The following is a 10144-nucleotide window of genomic DNA, read 5'->3' as shown; positions in this document are numbered from 1 at the left end:
TCTTTCACAATCAGATAAAACTAAAATCAAAGTTCAAAGATATTAACAGCTAATAAAACAATTGAGCATTTTTTTTCTGGACACTGCAATTCTCTGTCGCACTTCAAAATAACATGTAATTCATACTAGACATTGCAAAAATCAATTTAGGCAACTGAATATATAGCGTGTTCAAAGTGATTATATTTAGAATATTCAATTGCAATTTAATTCTACATTCAACCACAAGCAGATAAAACTAAATAGAACTTCACTAATATTATTAGCCATCAAATTTAGTGGCGTTATTTTTACTGTCCCTCAAAGTCTCTCTGATGTTACAAAATAATACATCATTTCCAATCTGCGTTTTTGAAATCAATCTAGGCAACCTAATATAGATCATGTCTGAAGAGATTATATTCAGAATGTGATTGTATGTCACTAAACAGTTTGGTTCCTGAGATTAGAAGCAGAATGTCTCTCCTTGCATCTTCTTTTTTGAATTGCTTCGACCCTAAGATGCATCATAAAGGAAAGCTGTTTGCCTGAGAAACAAAAAGTAAGTTGGCACTGATATACAACACCCAGGTAACCTTTTAAAAGAACATCTAATGAACTAGAACAAGCCAGTCCATTAGTTAAAGCAAAATCCTCAAAATCTAAACCATTGCAGGTAACTGTCTGGGTACATCAGGAGTGTTTTGTTATATTAGTGCGTATTTCAATAATAATTACCACGAATGTTGGTCATAAACAGTACATTTCTCTGCTCACTGATAGGGACAGTTAACTCGTAACAATCAGCAAACATTCGGCGTTACATTACACCTGTATTAACCAAGTATAAAAGGGCCCATTTCGTTTTAATGAGGTGCATGAATCAGAGAATCGTGCATTAAGTGATGTGAGTTTGAACCAATTCGTATTTGTCAATTTATTTTGAAATAAAAATAACAAATGTTACTGCAACGTAGGATTTTGGTCAATTAATTTCATATTCAGAAGCTTTAAATATACTGAATAAATGGGCTGAACTAACCAGAACGTAATTGCATTCAATTTCCTGTTTTCTCATAATCATACGGTGAATGCTGTATTCAGTGACTTTCCTTTCAAAAGAAGAAATGCAAAGTGGAATGTGTCCATTGTGAGAAAATGGGAAAATATAGTTTGGTAGGATCTTATTTTGGTTGCTTCATTTCGTCTTTTGATGCAATACTTGGCAGCAAATAACCTAACTGCCGAAAAGGTCCTTGAGTTCCCAGTTTCATTTACTGGAGTTTCTGCAGTGGATCAAAGATATTTTGACTCACTGTTGCCGAGGTGGTGGAAAGCCAATTGCAAACTATCTCCACAGAATCAATTCTGCACAGCAACAAAGCTGGTGAACATTTTATTTTTAAGTTATGTGTCTTGGAGAACTCGTCCCTCCTCTCATTGAAACAAGAATTCGCGAAGTCTCAGACACAATATAAACGTCAACAGTTCATTCTAGGATCATGACAACACTGTTCAATATTGAGAAAAAAAGATAAATAGTCGCAGAGTCATGGAGTGATTAAGCATGGAAACAGAAACTTTGGTCCAGCCAGTCCATGCCAGTATTATCCCAAACTAAACTGATCCCACCTGTGTGTACTTGGCCCATATCCTTCCAAATGTTTGATATTCATTTACTTATCCAAATGTCGTCTGAAAGTTTTAACAGTGCCCGCCACAAACCATTCTCTGTGAAAAAGCTGTCTCCGTTATATATTTTACATTGTTTCTCCTCTCATAATAAAAATATGTCACCCACTGTTGAAATCCACCAACAGAGTGAAAATACAGTGGGCGGCATGGTGGCTGGGTGGTTAGCTACTGCTGACTCACAGTGCCAGAGACCCGGGTTCAATTCCCGATTCAGGTGACTGACTGTGTGGAGTTTGCACATTCTCCCCGTGTCTGCTTGGGTTTCCTCTGGGTGCTCCAGTTTCCTCCCACAGTCCAAAAATGTGCAGGTTAGGTGAATTGGCCACGCTAACTTGTCCTTCGTGTTAGGTGTACGGGGATGGGTCTGGGTGGGTGTGTGTCGGTGTGGGCTTGTTGGGCCGAAGGACCTGTTTCCACACTGTACGTAATGTAATATGCCAAGATCTTAGTCAAAACTTGAAGACAATCCCAGCTCCAAACATTTACAAAATATCATTTGGATCATCCTTGTGCCCAAAAAAGATCTCACCTTTAATCAATGGTTTCTAAAAGTTGCTTGTGTATCTGTCGTAAAGGACGTTTTCCTAAACTTCTGAAGTGCAAATTGTTCACATCCATCGGATTAAAGTAACATTTCGTGAATTACCCCACACACAAAAAAAATCAAGCAAATTTGTTAAAACGAGTTGCTCTGAGGAAGTGTACGATGGATTCATTTATCAAACTAAATCATTTCCAATATTGTGAGGCCTCGTCTATCTTCTGTACAATGGTCTAAATTGTAAGTTGTGGATCTGACTGCAGATGAAACTGATTTGTGTAGAAGTATGGTTTGAGTCTTTCACATTGTTAATATTTATTGCTGACTTTATTTGATTGGAGGGACGTTGTACCAGGCATCGTTTGGCACCATCATATACACCATTAATTTCCACATCGCTGGTGTCATGTGGAGTTTATTGATATGTGATGCTTTGAAACGAAAGCTTTGAAAATTTCCGGTATGAATCATGTCAAGAAGAGCTATTCGCCATTCCACTCATGGCTTTATAGACTTACATGTAGTCACTCCCAACCCCGAACTCTCAACCTCCAGTGAAAAATGTTCAAGTCTATCTGGATTTCCAACATTGATTCTGTTCCCGCACATTCCGTTGTTAAAGATCCTCCTGCCGCCCCAGGTCCACAGACAGCGTCCCTTGATACGAGTTCAAAGAAGTGAAAGGAAGTTGTCCCACTATATTGTTTAATTTTATTTGGCTTCAAAAATAAATATTCATGTTATTGCTGATTTATTGGAGAATGCAATGTGCCAGTATTTGCTGAAATACATGCAGCACCATCCTGAACCTGATTTGCAGGTTCACCTGCTGCTCACATACGCAAGTGGGCATCAGGGAACAGTGAACATTGCCCATCCCCACAACAACCCACCGACACACACAACCTCCCCTGTACTTTGCACTTTGTGAATTGCATATTTTTAATAATCAATTAATCGGAAGTGGTTTTTAAAACTTATTTACTTCATGTTGCTGATCTTGGCAAGATAAACGTATGTTGCTGTCAGCTTTTCTGGAGAGCATGTCTGCATTTTTCACATGTCATTTCCATTGATTCATGTTGCTGATCTTGGCTAAACAAACGTACGTTGCTATCACCATTTCGGGGGAAAATGTCTGCATTTTTCTCCTTTAAGTCAAGAATACTCAAAACGTCTTGAGAAACATCTACCCCTTCTTTTTCCCCATAAGCCAGGATTTACAACATTGGAAATCATATCTATGATGAAAGTGGATTAGACCCTACGCAATGTTCCCAAATATTTACTTCCCAACAGGTTTGTGGACAACATACTTTAAAGTGGGTGTCAGCTGGAAAGGTCTGTTTTCAGGTGGCACAGGTGCGATGGGCGAAGCGGTCTCTCATTGTCGTGAAAGATTTCTACAACTCTAAATTCATCTTGCCTACTTTGTCTAATTCAGAGGCTCTAATTCAAATGATTCATTCCGGAAACATTCCAAGCCTTCGTTTTAATGATGTCACATGTCTATAAATTCCACCTGACACTCCAGCTCGCGATGTGGAAAATAATGGTCTAATTAATGGTGCCAGATGATGCCTAAGACAACATTCCTTTATTCAACTAAAGTCAGCAATATTAATTAACAAATCGAAAAGCACAAACTGTGCTTTTACCCAGTTTCACCTGCAGTCAGACCCAAAATTCAAACCATTAAAGCTCTCACAGCACTCATCCATTCAACACTGAAACGGTTGTTCAAAGATATTTTGCATATGTGTGTGTGCATGAGTGTGCCTGTTCATTATAAGCTACTCAACATTACAAAATCAGAAAGACGAGAGTAGGGGTTCAAGCCCCTTTACACTGCTACATCAAATGATTTCCATGATTGTACAGTCGATGTATGTGCTGGGTAAATCTCCCTCCATATTGCACTGTCCAATGCATCATATCAAATACATTTTGGTTTATAGTAGAACTGCATCCAGGATTCCCTGAAAAAAATCCTCCCAGAGCAGGCACAACACAGAATCGATACAGAATAAATCGCCTTGTAGAATATTAAACATTCCATGAGATGTGCAGAAAAGGTTAAATATAGGCTAAATATGCATTACGCTGAGCCATTAAACATTCCTCAGCCAAGAATTATACTGGTGAGATAAAATGATAACACTAACACAGTAAAGTTTTGCAGCCTCAACCATTTACAGGTCACTCAATACTCAGACAGATTTTCGAGAACATCTTGCCCTACTGATTCAAATCACTGTGAAGAAAAGGATGAATTTGGCTGAGAGGATATGTTGATGAGGTGTTGACTTCATGTTATTGAGGAAAACCTTGACTGACTGTGGAGAGGCAAAACAAGACATCAGCTTTAAAGACAAAAGGGGGCAAGGCAGGAGGGGAAGAGAGAAAGAGAGAGACTGAAACATTGGTTGTGCCAATATATCTCTTAATTTTTTTTGACTAAACATGACAATTGATACCTCTGTCATTTAAGAATCATACATCCTATGTATCAAAACGGTCCAACATAAATTACTATTGGAATGCATCCAGTTATTTGCATTTTTTGCCAATAATCGTGCTTTGTGTTTGTGGGGATATACAAATTGGGGTTTTGTTGTTCTGTAATCTATTCTGAGAGTTCTATTTCTGTGTTAAGTTACAGAAATGCTTAATTGGTTTCATGGAAGTGTTGATGACAGCAAAGCCAGATGAACGAAATAATTTACTGGTAAGTTTTAATTCGAAACAAGTTTATTTAAGAATGTTGACAGTTTGCAGAAAGGAATACAAATTAATGAACATTAATTGTAAGAGATGCTATTTATTTCAGGAAATTAAACACAATTTAACACTTTTATTTAGATTAAGAATTCCGTTCTGAAAGTTCTGCAATTAAGCGTCTCTGTCCAACTACTCTGAATGTCCCATTGATTTATATTGTAGTCCGTTTAGACAGGAAAATATCAAAAGGTGCAACACAGCTCAAAGTGCATTTTAGAATATTCATGTAAAATATTTGAAGTGACATCAGGAACTGCCGCAACAACTACATTTAATTGATGTATTTGTTGCGAGATATCATCAAGCATTATTGATATAGTTGTTGCTAGGTTTCATCACGCATATATTTTCTTATATTCTTTCCTAAAATGTTGACATTGCTGGCAAGGTCAGCAATGAGTCCATATCCCCGAACGCCCATTGTATAGCTTGTGAAGGCCACTTCAGAACGCAATGAATTACTTCCCGATTGCTCCGGAATCTCATGTCGGCCAGATCAGGTAAAGGCGATAGACGACTTTCCTAATTCATTAGTGAACCAGCTGATTTTGTATTTTTTCCATTGACTTTGATAACATTGCCACCATTCGGCTTTTTTTCTGATTCCATGATTTCTTTGAATTCGAATTTCACCCTGGGAAAACGATGGTATTCCAAACCCTGTCCATTCAGCATCAAAATTGAGTTCGGGAAAACTGGTCTCGTGATATCACCACTGTGTTCCTAATTTTGGAAATGCAGGAGGCATGCACGGAAAACGGTCACAAACAGAAATGCAATAATACGGACACTTTGTATAATGAACCAATATTGAACTGGAATACTGGCAAGAGTTATATTTCTGTTTACAGCAACGTCACAGGAGACCATTCATCCAATCATTTATCTTAAAATCTCTATCGGACTGTCTGAACAGCCTGACTCCCTTGCTACATAATTCCCACATTTGTATTCTGCTTCTCTTTCAGATTTCCATACTCCACCACAAATTCCACTTTTTGACTTCTTGTTTGAAATATGAAAATGTCAGTCACATATCTCAAGAAGGTGGTCATCAGCTACTTTTTTGAAAGCCTACCATCTTGCTTGGGTAATTATGGTTGATCTTTCTGAAGAAGATTTATTACAACTGATTGACTTCTTATTCGAGAGTGTCGTGCTGGAAAAGTACAGCAGATCAGGCACAATCCGACGAGCAGAAGAATTGATGTTTCGGGCATAATCCCTTAATTAGGATACCTAATGCTGCCTAATCTGCTGTGCTTTTCCAGCATTGCACTCTCGACTTTGAGCTCCAACATATGCAGTCCTCACTTTATGCTAATGGATTTCTTAGTCAGATTTGGCACAGGAAAGGAACCGTCATCTTATTGTTGGACTGGTAGGCCAGGCCAAGTCGACAGGGCAGACGTTCCCCTCTGAAGGACAATACTGGAACATGTAATGTGCATCAAAACTGTGGTAAGTCTTTGATTATCGTTCATTACACCAGCAGTTTCATTTCAAATCCTTTCATTAATTAAAGTTGCCATGCTAGAGGTTGAAATCTTGATTCTGGAACTTTACTCCAAGCTTTTTGATTGTTTATTAAGTACTCGTAATGCCCCCTCAAACACTTAATCGAGCTATCATGTTTGCGACGAATAGTTATTTTATTGACTCATGGGATGTGGTGGTTGTTATTAGCCGTTTGTCGGTATCCTTCAGAAGATAGCATTAAGTTGTGTTTCTGAAATACCATGTTCAACGTGCCCTGAGGAAGGGAATGCCAGATTTTGACCCAGCTACAGTAAAGGATAGATGATATATTTCCATGTCAAGATGCAGAGTGGTTTAGAGAGGAGCTTACAGTTCTGTTATTCCCATGTATCTCCTGCTGTTGTTTTTCGAGTTGCAATTGGGAGTAGGAAGTTACTCTCTAAGGAAGTGGCCAAATGACTGCAGTGTAGTTTTTTAGATAATGCATATGGCAGGAACTGAACATCAGATCTGGGGCAATGGACGCTTGTGAACATGCTGCTGATCAAGTGGGATGCTTTGTCCTGGACATTGCCAAGCTTCTTGACAGCAGTTAAACCTGCTCCTATCCAATAAAAGGGAGAGCTGTGCTATTACAGTCCTGACTTCTGTCTTTTCTACAGTCAATTCTTTATGCGAGTCAGGAGGGTGAGTTACTCGCTGCAGTAATCCTAGCCTCTGGCCTGCTCTTACAACCAATGTATTTATATGAAGTTTCCAATTCAATTTCTAATCAACAAAAAAACCCAGGATGTTGATGGTGAGAGATTCAATAATGGTAACAATATCATGGGGTTTTAGTTAGATTGTCTCTGATGGTCGCTGATTATTGTCTGGCAGTTTTGTGGTGTGAATGCTACTTGCCAATTGTCAGCACAAGTATGGATATTGTACAGATCTTCTGGCATTTGACTGTGGACTAATTCCGTGTGCGAGGAGTCAAAAAAAGTGCACTTTTCATTTCTAACCATCTGATGGAGGAAATGTCATTGATGAATTAGCTGAAGATGGATGGCCCGAGGACACTTTCTTGAAGAACTCTGACAGAGATTTGCTTCGGCTGAATTGAGTGACCTTCAGCAACCAGAACCATCGTCCAATGTCTGTCCAGGCAGCGGGGAGTTTGTCACTTAATATCCATTGATTCCAGTTTTGCCAGGGCTCCATAATACCTTACTCTGTCAAATTTGACTTGATTATCAAAGGCTGTCACTCTCCCATCATTTCTGGAATTCAGTTCTTTCTCCATGTTTGCATCAAGTCTGTAATTCAGACAAGAGCTGAGTTGGCCTTTCTAATCCACATTGAGCATCACCGAGCAGATTATTGCTGGGCCATTGTTGCTTGATAGCATCGTTGATAGCACCTTCCTACACCTAACTCAAGATTGGGCTTGGACTGATGGGGCAGTAATTCGTCAGGATGGTTTGTCCTATTTTCAGTGCACAGGACATGCCTGACCTATTTTCCATGTTGTCGAGTCGATTCCAGTGTAGTAGCTGTACTGGGACTGCTTGGCTAGCAGAAGTCAACAGTATTATTGTAATAATTTTGTCAGGCTCCATAGCATTTGCAGTAACGAGAGTCCCAACAATGTCTTGAAATCACATGGAGGGAAGCAATTTCCCTGAAGACAGGTATCTGTAATATTGGTGGTCATTGGAAGATGCCAAGATGGATAATACAATTGGCACTTCATGCTAAAGATTGTTGTGAATGCTGCAGCCTTACATTTTGCACTGATATGTTATGCTATCTATCACAGAGCATGGGAATATCTGTGGAACCTATTCCTCGAATGAGTTGTTTAATTAAAAACCATAATTCACGACCTGATGTGGCAGCACTGCGGTCTGAGACCCGAGTTTCCTGAATTAATAGTCAAACCACAATACCTGGAAACTATCGTCCACACCTAACTCACCACATGATGTGGCTATGCACAACAAGAGATCGCTTACCTTTTGTGTTTTGTAGGTTCCAACTGTGCATCGTATATTTGCTTAAATTGTTAGTCTCGAAAATGCTTTATTTCACAGACCTCAGGATATAATATTACGTTTTCAATTCATTCTTCTGTCGGAAAGGCAAGTCATCGATGTCATACTGTATTCCAAGGATTTCCTCCTCCTCAATTGCAAAACTAAACGTTTTTCACCTTATCTTTGATCTTACTCATCAAAATTGCTACATTCTTGACGAGATCATTAATATACACTGCAAACAGCAAAGAATCCAACACAAAGTCTTATAACAAGCCACTGGACAAGATATGTCTTCATAAAGATTACCGTCGACCATTACCCTCGACCTTCTGCCACCAACTAAACCTTCGATGCATTTGCCAAACTGCAAAAGATCCCATGAACTCTTTACTTTACTGAAGATACAAGCTCTTGTCAAAAACCTCATTGAAGTCAAGAAGCATTTCATTCATTTTTGACACTCGTTGACAAATCTCATTACCTCTTCGGAAAGCAGAATCAACCATGTCCGATATGATATCACTTCCACCAAAGACATGCTGAATTTTAATGTTTACAACTTGCAATTCCAACTGTTAATGAATGCTGTCTCTTAGATTTATTTATTAACTTCCCTCATGCTTTCTACTTTTAAACATAGATTTATGAGCGAAACTACATATTGTCGTTTACCTCCTTTGGCCCAATGGTAACTCTTCGTATCTCTCAGATAGGTAATTTATTATGACTTAAATAATCTTTTGACGCTTCGTTTTTATTCTGGAAAAAGGGAATCGAATTGAATGTAATTTTGAGGCCAACAGCCGTTTGTTCTTGATACTGTCTGTGTGTTCACCCACAGAGGCAAGATGACTGTTTGTGCTGATAATACAGAATGTAGCGCCTGGTGTATCATTCTCAGCTGACACACAACTTCCTGTTTGTATGTGCCAGCAGCTAGCAAACATCTCACTTCTCATCAGAAAATAAACTCAGGGGACACAATCTGGCGGAAACATCTGCCAATGTGGCCTATATCAGGGCACAAAGTGTAAAATGTGCATTGAAACGACCTTTCAATCGCTGTTTTGTGGTCCGATACCAGGACGTCATTGGACGAGTCTCCCGACTATGTAACAAACCCATTCGAATCACCACCGTCTGGAACATATCGACTGCACCTATTCCTGTCTTTGAGGAACTTCTTGTTACTCTCACTTCAGATTTAATGTTCCCAGTTTTAGATTCTGTTTTCTGTATCTATCACCTCCCCAGCTGAATACATTCTGTTTGATCTATTAATAGATTTTCATCAATTAAGCAAACAATTTCGTAGAGACAGGTATGTCGGTGTGTCCGATTAACAGAATCCATATATGGAGAGATCACCTCGTCTTGTCTAACGCTGACCGACATTGAATTGAAATAAAGCACAGCACTGTATAGCTTCAAACTTTGCAAATCATAGTTGAAAGGGCTAATTCTAACGGCTAAGTATTTTCTCGATTATTTCAGAAACTATGATTGAAAATGCCTAGTTTTAACAGAGTTTCAAATATTCTTAAAATTTGAAGTCACTGACATTTCCCACAGTGAGCTTTGTGGTATTTAACGTTCTGGTCAAAATTTGCTTCAAGCGGAAGTCTAAAACATTGTTTTTTCTGAG

The sequence above is a fragment of the Hemiscyllium ocellatum genome, unplaced genomic scaffold (assembly GCF_020745735.1).
Source record: "Hemiscyllium ocellatum isolate sHemOce1 unplaced genomic scaffold, sHemOce1.pat.X.cur. scaffold_424_pat_ctg1, whole genome shotgun sequence".
In the NCBI taxonomy this organism is placed as follows: Eukaryota; Metazoa; Chordata; class Chondrichthyes; order Orectolobiformes; family Hemiscylliidae; genus Hemiscyllium; species Hemiscyllium ocellatum.
Note: the sequence above shows the minus strand (reverse complement) of the source record.